Genomic DNA, 17045 nt, shown 5'->3' with positions numbered 1-17045 from the left:
TAGATTTATACGCTTTATGACCACAGGGATGAGCAACCTTTGGTGGGTAAAGGCAGTCATACAGATATACAAGACTTCAGGAATCCAGCCAAAGCGAGGGTTTTAAAGAGGGTGGAAACAATAAAAGGCGTGTAATTCTTGGACTTTCAGTCTTTTGGTGTAAATCATGAAAAGGCTGGAAAGATGTGACATGGATAATGGTATAATGATGTTCAACCCAGCCCTCCAGCATAACGCCAATTTATTTTATCACTATAACAGTTGATTTTTGTTCAGATTGTCCATTGTGTGAATTCATATAATTTAAATGAATTATGCAACAAGTCGAAACTTCTGTCTTTGTTAAGAAACGGATGGATTGACACTTTGACTGACTCCTCTTTGTCTGTGCACACACACACACACACATTTTGGTGACGGCCTGCACTAATATTGTGGTCTTTCTGAGAACCGACGCCCGCTGAGTTGTAGTGACAAATTGTTTTAATTATAATCACAGTGGGAGTTTCCCTGATGAATCACAGCTGTAATTTCTGAGACTCATCACTGCTAACAGCGTCCAGAGTAGGAGTGTGGTTTGTGTCCGTTTGTGTTTGTTACGTGTGTAATGCATTTGGTTTGTGTTTTACAGCCACATTGGATATGATTCGTTGGCCTCTGTCTGTAGTTTGACAAGATCTGATAAAGAGCTTTGGTCTTGTTGCAGAGGCTGCGTATCTTTAGTTTAATGGCCGTATGTCTGTGTGCCACAGTTTAGTTGTGGAGTTTGTTTTTTCTGGTTCTAGGCCACATGATGTGTCATCTTGTAAATATTAGGCGATTCCCAGTGAAATGCCTTTTGAGTGTATGTAATATATTGACCATATACGCAAATGTGAAATTGTAAATGCTCACACATGCAACAGATACATGTAGGCACATCACAGTTGAAGACACACTTACACACACACACACACACACACACACACACACACACACACACACACACACACACACACACACACACACACACACACACACACACACACACACACACACACACACACACACTAGTGGCCTGTGGGGTCTTTGTAGTGCTGAGGGGCCACAATTGACAGCTTTGTGTTCTGGGAGGCTGGGAAAGTTGGACCGCAACACGCACAGACACATTGACACACACATACACACGCTTTGGCAGTGTCAAAGCCTGTGCACAGTTCTGCCCGGCTCAATAGGCTGATTCATTAGAGCCTCCTCATGACACTACGGGAGAAAATGGACTTGTGGTAAAGGGAAGACGGGGAGACGGGAGTGTTGCAGCTCAGATCTCTGTGGCTGGAGTCTGACATGACCTGACAGTGTTCGGGTCAGTCTTAAAGGAAAATCCCCCCTTAAATACCTTGTAGTGTTAAGCCTTCATTTGCAGGTTTTCTTTCTTTCTTTATTAGTTTCATTCAAGGTCTTTGTGGGCAGAAGCACTGGTGTTATCATGGTACATTATATAAATACATTTGTATTGTTGGTACAATTTGTTGCTTCTTTCCTTGACCTTACTATATTTTGGGTAACACTTCACTTTGTAATGGTGAAAACACTGTCTAAGGATGTCTTATAGTGTATATAAGATCATGCAATGCTAGTGCTATCATGCAAAAACCACTGGCACCAGCAAGAAAATAGGACTCAAAAGCACAACCAGACAAAAAAGGTCTTAGTCAAGTCTTTTAATCAAAAAGGGCAAAAGAATACAGACAAAGTCCAAAAAAAGGCAGACAGAAGCAACAAAAAACCAACCAACTAAGTCAGTTGGAAAAGGCAGCAAAATGCTACGAGTGTTGCTAACACTGGGATTCCTCTGGGAGTACTTCCTGGTTGACAGACAAGACAAACTGGCACTGACCAAGGCAACAGCATAGCTTATATACACTGGGGAAGAGGGAGGATTAGGGACAGCTGAACCTCGTTGAGGCCAGGAAGGTGATTCACAAGCAGGGAAGCAACTCAGGTGAGGATGAGGGGCGATGGGCCAGGCTGTGACAAGCGCTGCATTTACTGTAATTGTTTTTTGTACGTCTGCACTGGTTTGTGTTGAGAAAAAATGCATGTGTTAAGGAAGTAGCGATCATATGCCTGGAACATTTCCAATATACTTTTTTTATGATAGTTTAATGCGCTCTCCATTTGTTTTAATTCATCAATACTTATTGTTTCAGCTAACCGTGGAGGCATACGAGAAATTTGTTCAACTCACATTATACTTATGGGCAAAGGAAATTGGAAGGATGGCACTTCATGTACCTTGTTACCTTAAGTGCTAAATAGGAAACTCCAACGCCAGAAATATGTGGTCTGGACTAAAAACAATAACAGACTACAAAAGGACAACGAGTGGTGCTGAGGAAGTGTCTGCATCTCTCCCAGATGAACTGAACACATTTTATGCACGCTTTGAGAAGCCCCCGGCTGTGGAGGCACAAAAGGCCCAGGATCCCTGCTCACTGGTTTTAACCAGTGCAGATGTGTGTAGATCTCTGAAAAGGATCAACGCACACAGGGCTCCTGGACCTGATGGCATCCCTGGCCGTGCTCTCAAGGTCTGTGCAGTTCAGCTGGCAGATGTGTTCACAGACATTTTCAATAGGTCACTGCTCCAGTCTGTAGTCCCCACATGTTTTAAAGAGTCCATCATTGTCCCTGTCCCCAAAAAGACAAAACCCATCTGCCTCAATGACTACCGCCCAGTTGCACTCACCTCCATCATCATGAAGTGCTTTGAGCGGTTAGTCAAAACTTTTATCACCTCCTCCCTCCCTGACTCACTGGACCCCCTGCAGTTTGCCTACAGAGCAAACAGGTCCACGGATGATGCCATCTCCCTCACCCTCCACACTGCCCTCTCCCACCTGGACCAGAGGAACACTTATGTGAGAATGCTGTTCATTGACTACAGTTCAGCATTCAACACCATTGTGCCCTCCAAGCTCATCATTAAGCTCAGGGACCTTGGGCTCAACAGCGCCCTCTGTGACTGGATCATGAGCTTCCTGACGGGCAGATCCCAGGCAGTGCGGATGGGGAACATCACATCCTCCACCTTGACCCTCAACACCGGAGCCCCTCAGGGTTGTGTGCTCAGCCCTCTCCTCTACTCCCTGTTCACGCACGACTGCGTGGCCACACACAGCTCCAACACCATCATCAAGTTTGCTGACGACATGACCGTCACCGACCTGATCACAGACGGCGACGAGACGGCGTACAGAGAGGAGGTCAGAGCCCTGACATCTTGGTGCCAGGACAACAACCTCCATCTCAACGTCAGCAAAACAAAGGAGCTGATTGTGGACTACAGGAAGAGGCAGAGAGAGGCACACACACCCATCACCATCGACGGGACTCCTGTGGAGAGAGTCAGCAGCTTCAGGTTCCTCGGGGTAAACATCAGTGAGGACCTGACATGGACACATCACACCAGGGTCATATCCAAGACGGCTCGACAGCGGCTCTTCTTCCTCCGCAGGCTGCGGAAGTTCAACATGGACTCCAGGATACTCTGCAACTTCTACAGGTGCACCATCGAGAGTATCCTGACTGGCTGCATCACCGCCTGGTATGGCAGTTGCACCGCCCTCAACCGTAAGACTCTACAGAGGGTGGTGAAAACTGCTCAGCACATCACCAGGACGAAGCTGCCATCCATGCAGGACCTCTACACCCAGCGGTGTAGGAAGAAGGCCGGTAGGATATTAAAGGACCCCCATCACCCCAGCAACAATCTGTTCTGTCTGCTGCCGTCTGGCAGACGGTACCGCAGCATCCGGACCAAGACCACCAGACTCAGAGACAGTTTTATACCACAGGCTATAAGACTGCTGAACTCCTGAGCTCTGTGAATGTCTACTCACATCTGTTTATAGTACACACATACATATATATATATATATATATTATACACATCTGCCATACATATCTGTTTATAGTACACATATCTATATATTATACATATCTGCCATACACATCTGTTATACGTAATATATGCATCTGTCCATACCTCCTCATTCCACAGAGTAAAGTATTTAAATACTTTCAATGTATTCCACATATGTATATATTTCACATCCTCAAATCTTTATTGTTGTTATTGTAAATATTCTTCTCTCTTTTGCACTATTTTATTTATCTTTTGCACCATGTATGTTGAGTTGTTGGAGGAGCACGCGACATAAGATTTTCATTGCCAACATATACGCTGTATCTGCTGTGCATATGACAAATAAAACCTTGAAACCTTGAAACTTTGCACTACCCCTATCTTCATTTTGGCTCAGCTCTTAAATATGTTATAAAGTTATTAATTGCAAGGGTCAATAACACTGAAATTAAAAGGGCACCATCAAAATATCATTCTGCTTTATTTTATTAACTGCACGTTCAATATCCCTCTAAATGTAAAGGGTACTGACAGCCAACATTAAACATCATTATTCACAAACATATTTACTCCCCTCAGTCATTCTGCGTAATGGAGAGAGGTCTTTCCAAACCCTTTTTATTTCCAATAGCTCATCCTGAATACATTTAATTTGCTCTGCAGGAGAGATTTTTATTTCATTTTACAAAGAAGGTGTTTTTTGTGTCTGATATCATCACTAGATCTGGCAGCTGGCAGTGGAAATGTGCTGTGGAGTTGAATGGGTGTTGGAAGTAACGATGCTTGGCAGCAAGCTTTGTTTGTCTGTATCTCTCCCTAGCTGTCTCCACCAGAGTCAGGCAGACTTACAGCCTGGGCCTCTACAAGGGGATCTCACAGCCCAAACCCCCCACCCCCTTCAGTGCTGTGTGAGATTTTAAGTCTTAACTGCTCCCGCTGGACCACGCTGGGAGATAAGTTTGAATTTTCATATTTTAACGGCCTGACTTTCATGTTTTTGCTTAACCTGACTGCAAATTCTTTCCTTTCAAATGAGTAACAAGACTAGTTGTTCAAATGATGTAAGGTCAATTTTAGACCACATCCCTTCATCGCTATTCTAAGATTTGGATTATAACCTTTAAATTGGAGACAGGTTGCAAACATGTTCTGATCACAAGGTGGAGTTTAAGTCCCCGTCGCTGTGTGTATTTTTACCATAATGAGCACCTCCTGACCTTGTCAGACATGGACTCATTAGTTGAAAAGCCATGTTTACCTCTGTCACATGGTGTTACAGTCAACATGGAGAATTAAAGAGAACCCCTGCTTCCACTACAAATAGGCCAAGAGTCTCTACACCCCTCGCCGTGAGGGGAGGTTGCCTCAGGACTCAGGTTGACCGAATTCTGTGAATTAACAAGGAAAAAATAAATTGGAACATTTTTAATGAAGCTGCGTGATGGGGGCCATTTTGTAAGGGTTAATTATTGTAAAGAATAGTATATGCTCAATTATATATTATGTCAACATGCATAAAGCTAGGATATAGGAAATATGATATATTCCTCAAGGAGTTCAATAAACAAAATGTACACTTCCAAAATGTGCCCAGGTTTGTTCATAAAGACTTACTGTAATTATCAAGTTGGACCCAATGCTCTCCAATATAGCTGCCCGGTTATTTTCCTGCATTATCTGGACAGTTTGAAAACATATGGCTAATGTTTCTAAACCAAAAAGTAACTTCAATATGAGCCCTCTAGCATCAAGTTTTCTCGACTCCACATAAATACTTTATTTTATTTCCAGTGCTGGATGCAAGCCAATAGGCCACTGCAGGTGAATCCCAGCACCTCCTCTGGGTTTTTCAGCGGAGTTCAGCTTGCGTCAGCAGTTATGTTGCTTTGCTCTCCTTGAGTGTTTGCAGGCAGAATAAAAAGGGTTTGTTCTCAGTGCGTGCATGAGTTGAATTCTTGGCAAAGAAAGGATGACTTTATTTTAGGCACATTTTGTTCCCTTTCAGAAGAAAACATTCTGTCAAATAAAATTAAAAAATACTTCTTGACTTATCCTTGTTGATGCTGCAATTCTGTGAATAGTGTTGTCCCTACCGCTGCCAGCTATGTACTTCTTATGTTATTTATTTGATGATTTATAAGGTAAAGGTCATGTAATGGTATGCACAGATCATACTGTATGTGCACACATAGCATCACCACTCATCCTTAGAGCTCATCCTGCTGTGCCTGAGCTGTATTATCACCTACCTAGAATAGAATAGAATTCATTTATTGATCCCAATTTGGGAATTTTTTACATTGGAGCAGCATAAAAACAAGGCAATATAGTTACAATACAAAAAAATAAAATAAAAATGTATATATATATTTTTTTTTTTGTTGACAAAAAATATTAACAAAATATAAAAACAAAATATAAAGCAGCATGTAATATGTACAACAAGTGTGAGAGGTGTGGAATATTAATAGAATAAATATAGAATCTACAGGATGTAATGGTTTAAGTCCAGTGGTCACAGAGAGGCTATGGAGCAGAGAGTTATCGTTCAGCCAGAGGTGAGTTGTTGTACAGGGTTATCGCAGTGGGCAGGAATGTTCTCCTGTGTCTGTCCTCGTGACAGCGGAGCTGGAGCAGTCTGTTGGAGAAGGAGCTCCGCTGTCTGTCCAGCTGCAGGTGGAGAGAGTGGGTGGTACTTAATAAGTACTTATTAACGTATAAAGTGCACTGCTCCATTCCATCTTCGTCCTTCCTCTCCTTTAAGAAGGTATTGTCGAAAGTAACAACTAGCAGATAAATAATCTGGATGTGCTTCCCTTTTTAACCAATGGAGACTGCCTGGCCCCGCGCATTTCACTCAAATATGTGCTAATGTTAGACCAAGCATCCAGCAGGAGGCCAGAGGCCAGAGGGCGAGGTTTATTCTGGGACAGGTATGCACAGTCTGAGATAGCCATAGGGACATCATGAGGGTGGATGTTGTGCCGGTCCTTCAATGTGCTGTTAATTTGTTACTGTGGAACAAATGGGTGCTACAAAGAAGTTAAAAAAACAACAACAGTTTTTTGTTTTAAGGGGGTCAGGAGTTTTTTAAAATTGTATTTCCACATGAATGCGGCACAAGTGCACTATTGACAAAACTGAAACATAATTTTTCTATCCGTTCCCTGATTCAGACATTGCTTCAAAATGAAATGTTTTTTTTCTTGGCTGATGCTTCACACTTTAAATATGCTTTATTAAAATGGGCCAGTAGTTTTTCTGTAATCCTGCTGACAGTCAGACAAAAACACAACGGACAATAAACAAGCAAACCGATCTAAGCATAACCTCCTTGGAGAAAATAAGAATGATATTTGAGTGGTTATGTGGTTGTATGACATTCTTGCCCATGCACGTTTAGTTTTTTCTGACAACATGAGGTATTAGTCGGCTATGGATTCAAGACTACACTGAGGATGCTGTTTATTCCAGTGCAGCTTTAACACACCACAACAAAATAGTTTCCAGCGAGGGAGTTTCACTGCTTTCAGCTGTGGTGAAGGATTGATCCTCTTGTCCTTGACGCAGTTTGACAAACATAAAACCTCATTCACCACACAGACAGGCAGGGAATCCCTGCCTCTAAGAGATTGACAGCTAGGTATACAGTAGCCTGTGTCGAGTGAGTCTCCCCATAATCCCCCTCTCTCTGCTTAAATAATTGATCTGAATTGATTTAGTCTCAGCTGGCTCACTTACTTTTTGTGCCCTATATGTATTTTTGCTTCCTATAATTATTGTCTGCCTAGTTTCTGTGCTAGTCAGCAGTAAAACTGTTATTTTATTCTCTAAATTGAAGCGTTCTTTGAGGAAGCAGCAATTAAACATTCATTTGAGATTTGTTTGTTTCCCTGGCTGACCATAAATGACACAAACCAGCCATTTATTTACATAAGGGAAGTTAAATGTCCCTGTGCCTATTCACATTCTTCTAAACAGTTTTGACAAATCTAAGATGTCTTGCAAAAGGATTTATCTCAATTGTTATCTTATCATAATGTCACTAATGAAATGAAAAAATGCTTTTACACTATATTATTATTGCCTTTTCGTACATTTGTAAATTTCATTTTCATTTTTATTCATTTTCATTCATTTGTATTTGTGCTTTATTTTTTAGTTCTAATTATTTGTATTTGTTTTGCTTCTCTTTGTATTTCGCTGCTGCAACGCAAACATTTCCCAGTTTGGGATAAATAAAGTACTTCTGATATTCAGAAACACCTGTTTGCAGAATTGCCTTTGTTTCTCTCTGATGAGATTGCACATGCTTTTATTAATCCAGACGAGTTAGAAATTCGAAATTGCCTTCTCAGTTGAAATTGCATGGACAGCTGAGTCAGTGTGAAGTCAGAGATAGAGCCTTTCACATGCTAATCTAATGTCATTCCTCTGGCCTCTTTTTATATCACCCCTGTTAACAAATTATCCTAACCAAAACAATGTGACAGCTCTAAAACATATCAATTACCTGTGTCTGCTGAAGGGAATATAGTCCCTACAACGTCCACTAAGAAGCAGTTTGCCTGTACAGTTAATATGAAACGGGACTCTGTGGCCCCTTAGCTTAGCATAAAGATTGGAAACAGCTAGACTTGCTCGGTCCTTAGCTGACGAAAATCTGACCACCTGCACATTTAACAACTAATAGTTAACACACTATACTATAATCTGTGTAAAACCTTAGTTTAAATACACAATTCATCGTAATAAGGGGCCTTTAGTGCTGCAAGAGTCCTTTGATCTTCGAGCTAAGCTAAGATAACAACCTGCTGGCTTATCGTCAGGAATAGAAGTTGTGTCAACCTTTTAGCTTTACTTTCCACTAGATAGGGAATACGCAAGTGCCAAGCAGCAAGTACCTTTCTTTGTTTTGGTCAAATTCTTCTCTAAACTCTTTTGTGTGGAGGTGAAATTCCTCTCATGAGGAGGTTGTTAAGCTGTTATCAGGGAAAGTGCTTGATGTCTTTTGGAGGAATAATGGGTAGGGAGGGACCCCTTAAAATGGAGGGAAAGTAGGGGAAAGCTCTCTTGTCAATCTTTGCTGAAAGAAGCTGTGGCATTTTTGTTTTTGTTGCGCAAAGGACTTTGTGGAATTTAACCTAGATGTTGGAGAGGAGAAGAGAAATTAAAACTTTGATCTCGAAGAAAATTAGGTGTTTTGATCAATAGTTTAATGGACCTTAAGTAAATAATAGACAATACATCCAATGAGTGTTTTTATTTCTGAAAATCTTTGAAGATCTTTTCAACAAAAGATCAATGAAGCCTCCTGTGGGGAAAAGACCCTGTCATCTCACTCCTGTGTGAGTGAATTTAAAGCAGCTTTGACCCTCCCCCTTCTTGTCCCCTCTTCTAACCCCCACCATCATCATCACCCACAGCCTCTCTCTGCGTTCAGGCTACTAGTCCTCTGCAGCTTGTGCAGCAGATAAGTTGTGTTTCTATCATTGTTGCTCTCTGCGCACAACCAGATAAAGCAGAGTGGGAAAGGAAGAGCACTGAAGGGGGAGAAAAAGAGAGAAACTGTAGGAGGAGCGTGAAGGGAAGAGGGCAGGGGCTACACAGTTTTACACTGCATTCAGCTACAATGGGAGAGGCGTGTTAGTGAGGGAGAGAGAGAGCGAGCAGTACTAGCAGAGGACTCGCTGCAGTGCAGGTGGATCTCAACTAAAGAGGAAGCTTTGGAGGCAGCAGTTTGACTCTCTCGCAGCAGGTTCGTAGTGCAGTTTTTTCTTCTTTACAATGCTATCTGATTGTTGCGTAATTTTGTGTCAATGTATGTGTGTGTGTGCAGTGACTGATATAATGGATGCTGTGTCCAGCACAGTCCAGGTGGCTATCTCACTGCTGTATGCTCTTGCTGCCTCTGTGACATTTCCAAGGGCTGACAGTGCCAAGTAAAGCAGCACAATTCTGTAATAAACTCATACATTAATGTTATTTTTCTTGCTGTCTGAGTTCAGTCTACATGATAAAACTTCTAAGCCTGGAAGAGAAAATTCTGCTTTGGTTACTTCATGCTCAATGGAATAGCAGAAGGGCCTCATCCCTCCTTTTAGATTGCTTTTACTCTGGAGAAGAATAGAGCCGGGAGCTGTGAATGGGCCCGAGATGGCATTCTGTGTGCAGAAGAGAGGTGCCGCCCTCTCAAGTGTCAGCATGCTTAGTGGGTAGATGGCGGGGGGGAGGTTCATGTGCTAGTAGTTTATAGAGGGGGCTGGGTTTTATGCATTTTGGCCATTAGAGATTGCCTATACTTAGTCCTCCACTTGTTATAGCTTTTAAAAGTTTATGATTTCTCATGTTTCCTCTGGCTCTTATCCTGCACTCTACCCCCAGAGGGAGAGGAGGAGTAATACCGTCAATTGCTATAGTCGTTCTTTTCAGAGGTGTCTGTTTACCATTGACCGAGCAGTGATAAGGAGCTGCTCGTTTCTATTTCGGGCTCTTGTTTTTCTGGGTGTTCCTATGAAAGGCCCTCTTTCATGGATGGATAACTGGACTGAGTGATGGGAAAATGTGCAGTTTCATTGCTCTTTGCTATCTGTTTGTCGGCCCTGAATCTCTTGCTTACAGTTGCTTTGCTTTGTTTGATTTTATATTGACTGAAGTGTCTGGCATGATTATGGATTTGCATTCCTCGAATCAACGTCATTTAATTGTTGTTTTTTTTCTTAAACCGCTGCAGAAGAACCACTCCAGCTCAATGTTCTCTGATTTCAACATTCAGTTTGAGCAAATTTGTTCTCCTTATTCATGCGTGTTTTATCTAAAGGAGAACTTCCAACTACAGTGTTGCCTTGTGGCTTGAAGTAGGAATTTTAGAGGTCAAATTGTATCTTGTTTGTGCTGCTATTGTTTTTTTTAATGAAGTTACATTGTAACCTACATTTAAATAATTTTGGTAACACTTATTGTAAACATCGAACAAAGCTTCAAAATGTCACTCTCCATGTAGATTTACCACTCACAAGTGTGTATATTTGCTCACGTCTTCCTGCCTGTCATCTCACCGTTCCTCCTGCACAGTTGAAATAGTTTCCCAGCTGCTGGTGAATAAATTCTGACTTGCTGTCAAGTCTTAGCGCTGAAGTGATGAAGTCTGAAGGATTCACATCAGTGACCCAGACACCTGCGTCATGGGGCAGCCTCTTGAGAGCAGCAACCCCCTAACGCGCAGACACAAAGACACAATTTTTTCAGTGTTCTTCACCAAGGGAAACAATACTTTTAAACACTCATAGTAGGGTAGTATAATATTAAAAGAATGCTGATGAAAACTGTAAACATTTTTTACTTGCTTGACTTGGTTTTAAAGACTATGTTGTACTTGCTGAAAATCAGATCAGTAAAATGTTTATAATGCTTGAAATAACCCAAATATCTTGTTGAAGCAAAAAAAGTATTGGTTTTCAGTGTTGTACTCAGACTATTTGTTCTGCTTTGAGAGTCTGTCTTTAGAGGAGGCGTCTATTCTGCGTACACATCCTGCTTCCATAGCATTAGCTGCCATGACGATGGCCTCAGCCCTCTGACGAATCCTGAATCATCCAATCAAATGTTTGTCCAGTGCTCTTCAGCTTAGAAGTAATAAAAGAGGACCTTTGCAGCAGGCTTTGTTTGGTCTTCTTCTTGTGGCCGTTCTCTGATGTTTCTTATTGTTTCAGGAATGACTTTGTGTGCCAGGGTCCTTGATCGAAATATTGCTGCCTCAGGTCGAATGATCTGCAGTCCTGCATGCCTTGATTTCCTCTCCCGAAGTGCAGTCATCTGAATTCTGAACACCACATGGCTCTCCTCAGTTCATGGTTTAGATATATCTTTGTGATAAATTGAGCAAGATCTGTCCGTGTTACATCTGAGTTATTGTATATTCAACCTTGTACATGTAGTTTGATAACATTTTAGAAGCAGCCAAAAGAGTTTATATCCCCCATGCTGAGGCCGAGGAGGTGAAGTATTGTCCCGGTGTTTCAATCAACCTTGGTGACCCAAGCAGAGCTCCAGTTCCTCTCCTTATGTTTCCACTTACTGAGGTGTGTGTGTGTGTGTGTGTGTGTGTGTGTGTGTGTGTGTGTGTGTGTGTGTGTGTGTGTGTGTGTGTGTGTGTGTGTGTGTGTGTGTGTGTGTGTGTGTGTGTGTGTGTGTGTGTGTGTGTGTGTGTGTGTGTGTGTGTGTGTGTGTGTGTGTGTGTGTGTGTGTGTGTGTGTGTGTGTGTGTGTGTGTGTGTGACTGAGTGTTTTTTGTTACAAAGAGACAGGAAAAGGGGTGTCTTGTGGTTCAAGAAGTTGGTGTTACTCTTCTTTTTAACTTTATCTTTTTAACTTGTGTTGTAAATCATTGGTTTGTGTGTGTGTGTTTAAATGCTTGGCTTGCTTGCAAGTGATTATGTCATACAGCATGGGTTCCAGCTGTCCGTGTCAGCTGCATTGAATTTTCTATCGAAAACCGCAATTTGTGTGTGTGTGTGTGTAAACTTCATAAATTTGTTCCTTTTCTTTTTTTTTATCGCTGATTGTTTGTATGAAAGTGCCCGCTCAGTAAACTCTTTGGAGCGTCACCTGTTGGCTTGCTGAGTGATGAAATCCTTGCTGTCGGATTCTGGCTGATGAAAGCCCTGATTCTTTTTGATTTGGGTCTGATTAAACTCTGCAATCCAGCTCTAAGTTAAACCAAATGTATTTGGGCTGGGTCCCACTGAGGGTCTAAGACTTGAGCTTTGACAAATAACTGCACACACTTCAGCTTTTATGCAGGTGCAAACGCAGGGGGCCCAAACTCATTGAGACCCAGTCTCTTTCAGAAGGTAAATCATGGACCAGGAATGCCCAAATTATTATTTTATTTTTTACAGTCAGGGTCATTTTCATAAGCAACTTGGGTCTTTTAAACTTTGATATTCCCATGGAAATCTGATCTTCAATTTCCTTCAGGCTTAAATTCATATCTAGTGTCTTGTTGACATAGGCTGATTGACTCCTCTCCTACAGACGGTTAAATCATCTCACTTAATCAAATTCTTGTAAATGACGTTGTTTGATTTAATAAGGATGTCTGAAAGGGCAATGATAGAGAAACTCTCTCTATTCATTGTATGTTCCTCTGGATGATTATATCAGTTAAACAGATAAAGGCCCACAGAAATGTGTGGCACTCTCTTGCCCCTGTTATTGCCCATCAGTGATTAGACCCCTCTGACCGGGCTCAAAGTCGGCCTTGACCGCATTGAGTTAATGCTTGTAGGGTGAAACCAATAACATTTTGAACTTCTCCCAACACTTTTTTTAGTCTGCTCTGGCCAGGTCAGAGTTCATGGGAAAGTTTTTCTAAAAATGTCTTCACCAAGCAGCAGATCATGCTGTTTCTCTCATGAACTTGTAACTAGACTTGTATTTCTCAGTTAAAGAAGAATCTTTACGCACCTGTTAGACTTACAGGTGTTTAATAATTCCTTAAAGTAGATTCCAACCCAACAAATGTCACTCTGATTGGCAAATTTGCCTGCCTATGATCAAAAACGATTTCTTCAATTCTTAAATCCTTAGGCATACATGAAAGCAAAGCATGCTCAACATTAGTTCTGTTTCTGAATGATGCAAAAAGACCATGAGTAAAAGTTTCCACCAGATGAAATATTCTGCAGTATTCACCAAAACCACCAGATGATTCAGGCCTAGGGACACGATGCAGATGGACATTTCTCCCCTGCAGCTATGACCAACCTTTACTTTCCATTAAAGTTAATTTCATTTTGGGCTCACTCCAATCACTATGCTTTATCTCTATCTGCAATTTTTTCTCCAGCGCTGTGTGCACTCACTTACTGTTGTATTTCAACTTTGACCTGAGATGCCTGATGAACATTTGTCTCTGCAGACCTTGCATGTTGTCTACATCTGATAAGTATAGATTCTACTCAATCTCCCCTTTGTCAAGAACAGATCCCTTCCCTGTCTTGGCAATGATAATAGCAGACAAGTGCTGAGTCACAGGGACTATCATGTGTCTTATACCAGATCAGCTGTTCCTAGGAAGGAATTTCAGGGTTTTTTGTTTGCATAAAACTGGCATCAGCCTTTTTAGCATTAGTTACTACTGCTGATGCAAGCAAAGTTATCACTGGGGATCCAGCTGAAGCCTTTCTTGTTTTTTTAGTAGCTGTTGTATGTTGTAAATAAACAGTTGAAAGGTGTTTGATTGTAATGTTTCATGCCTTATTAACTTTCAGTATGGTTGCTAACAAATGCAAGATCAAAGGCGCTAATTTCTCCACTCCCTAGGTAGAGATTTTTCTGAAATGTTTCTTTAAGGTAATAAAGAGGGAACATCTGGCCCCGGCGCAACTGGCTGGGGCACCTGCACCGTACGCCGGCGACCCGGGTTCGATTCCCGACCCGTGGTCCTTTCCAGATCCCACCCCGACTCTCTCTCCCACATATCTGTCACTCTCCACTGTCCTCTCCGATTAAAAGCAAAAAGCCTCCAAAAAAAAAAAAAAGAGGGAACATCTGTACTTTGAGATCTTAGAAGAAGGGGAGAATCTGTAAAAAGGAATAACTCGTTGTTTGTACCACATGTGATATCAGTCAACAAAGATTTGAAGCTTTGCATATTGTGATGTGTCTCAGGTCTTTGCAGAGATTATACTTTTTGCATGCTTGAATAAAAGCACAAACACATCATCCTCAATATTCCCTGGAATCCAATGAAAAACAATTCAGAACCTTGTTTTTTAAATTTCCTAAAAACAATGACTTCATCATTCAGCTGGAAGCTTTTCTGTCCTGGCAAATATTGACTCTGGTGGTGAGGGGGCTGAGCACACAACCTTTCAATTTCCCCTTAAATCTCCTTCTCTTCCTTCTATCACTTCTTTCCTCCTTTGTATCCCTCCTTCTTAACCAAAACCTGGAAGTCATTTAAAAAGTCAGGATGGGGTTTCTCCCGTCCAGAAGTGGATATGTGAGTAGAGCGAGGAGGGACTCCAGTTGGGCGTACCACACCTATCAAGGGAATTGCATCAGTGTGAAGCTCTCCAGTGCTGGAACCAGCTGTGGTTTGGTTTTATAACCAAACCTAGTTACTAAAGCAGGAATTGTGTTTACTACAGTCATAATCTTTTTACCAACTGTTGGTTTAGATACATTTTACAAGGTACTGTGAGCAGAATACAATTGCATTGTTCATCACTATGCTTTTCTCTAAAGCAGTAAAGCAAGTCAAGTGAATTCAGAAGGAGAAGTTCATGTTGTGTAACTGTGGTTAGAAGAAGAAGAATAAATGCAAACTATTTATTTGTATTATGTGTAGGCGTAGGATATTTTAATTGACAGGCCCCATTTCTATTCAGGTTTAGCATAAAGGAATGTTTTGTTGAGTCACTTTTCAGGAAATCAAATCCAAACCATCCTGGATTTCAAATGCTCTTTGAAGAGAAAGAAAAGGGATTTTTTTTCAGAGAACATCCCTGTTTCATCCCAAACCTTTATACTCTCTTTGAATCCCTTAATCTTGTGCTTCCGCTCCTTTTGTTTCTTACATTTGTCACACAAACTGGATTAGAGCTTGGAAATGGACTTGTTTGAACTATCATTGTAGTTTCTGATCCTGATCCTCTTTATCAGGTTTACCGGAAATATACATCGATACTCTTTGTGGTCGTCTGTACCTTTTGTGCTTTGTGAGGGAGAGTTTTAAAAGTCAGCATGAACTTGTAACGTTCAAACAGTAAAAAGGGAATTGTGAATATTTTCAACCATCTAGAATCATAAAAATCAAAGAGGACCAAAATGATCTCTTGGTAGTGTAAAGTTCTGACATCACGATTTTTGAGGGAGTTTTTTGGGTATAAACTTCAAGGCCTGCTAATCATTGTGAGCCTAAAGTTGGAGAACACAGGCCAGATTCTTTGCGCATGAGAGAAGATGGGGTCCAACAAGGGAAAAGAAGTGGGGGAACTAAATCTGTGAGTGTGTGAGACTTCAGAGTTTGTGCAAGACTGAGTGACATATCAATTTCATGGGTCAAGGGTCATAACTACGCAGATGAAACGAGCAGAAGTGGGGATTGAGAAGTGGGGCGGGGGAGCTCGAATGAGCCACATTTACAGAAAGAGACCATTTTGGGATACGAGTTGGGGGTGTGAGTAAAAGGGAAGAGATCATGTTAATCTCTTTTTGTTTTCCCTTCGTATTGTTATATCTTCTGCAGCTGGCCCCGGGGTTGAGAGGGAAAGAAAAACACAACTGCCTAGATCAGAAATCTAAACAGTGGTCCTGCTGGTGGGCTGGGTGTTCCCCACTGCTGACACATCTGTAATAAAACACATGGTCTTATTTTGTAATGTGCTGCTAATGAAGGTGAGGACAAACCCAGTCAGATGGAAAAATTACCAGATGTAATGCAGCCCCCATGAAAATCAGTGTACATAAAGCCAGGACCCAACAAGTTCAAATTCTGATATGAATTTATGAGAAGCAGACTGTTCACTTCTGAACTATTTCATCCACTCACTGGTTCTTCTTTTGTTTCTAAAAGGCTCAATATTTAGTGTGACAGAAGTTATTCCACAGATTTATTGCCATACCTTGGCCTTCAACAGAGATCCACCATTAACTCCTCGTCTATTCTCAGGTCAGGTCACTGTAGTTTGACCTGGCAGTCTGTCGGTCACAGCCCCTGTATAACACACTCCTAACAAGGGGTTTCAGACCTGACAGTGAGACGCTTATGGACCTCATTAACCACAGCTACAAAGACACGCTTATGAACAATCACGTGTTTTTGTTTTACTCAATTATGATCAGAGCTACGGTTGTTTTAACAATAAAAGCCTTCTGCAACAGAGACACACAATGTTTAGTTTAAATACCGCCCTCTAGAAGCCATTACGGTTCTGATGGGAGGCTCTGTAAAAAAACAGATTGGATCAAAGTGACAGCAACAACATTGGAAGGAGGAAAGACTACTTTACATACCAGGGTTGGGTTGCAATCGGATGGTCCGTAGTTTGATTCCTGGCTCCTGCAGTCAACATGTTGAAGTATCCCTGGACAAGATACTAGACGTGTGGTGGCCCCTTTGTATGGTA

At 41.6% G+C, this 17045-nt stretch overlaps 1 protein-coding gene across 4 annotated transcripts in view; it reads left to right on the top strand.

The window, feature by feature from the left end:
- Positions 1 to 17045, top strand: part of add3a (adducin 3 (gamma) a) — a 95200-nt gene that overhangs the window by 23242 nt on the left and 54913 nt on the right. The window contains exon 1 of one of the 4 annotated variants that reach the window (XM_063883199.1): positions 9438 to 9668. The exons of the other annotated variants lie outside the window; for them this stretch is intronic. The gene's annotated coding sequence lies outside the window, so the exon portion shown is untranslated. Of the gene's footprint in view, positions 1 to 9437; positions 9669 to 17045 lie in introns of those variants that run through there. 4 annotated transcript variants of the gene reach the window in all.

This window comes from Eleginops maclovinus, chromosome 5, assembly GCF_036324505.1.
Source record: "Eleginops maclovinus isolate JMC-PN-2008 ecotype Puerto Natales chromosome 5, JC_Emac_rtc_rv5, whole genome shotgun sequence".
NCBI lineage: Eukaryota > Metazoa > Chordata > Actinopteri > Perciformes > Eleginopidae > Eleginops > Eleginops maclovinus.
The sequence above is the reverse complement of the archived record's forward strand: the minus strand, read 5'-3'. Positions and strand labels throughout refer to the sequence as shown.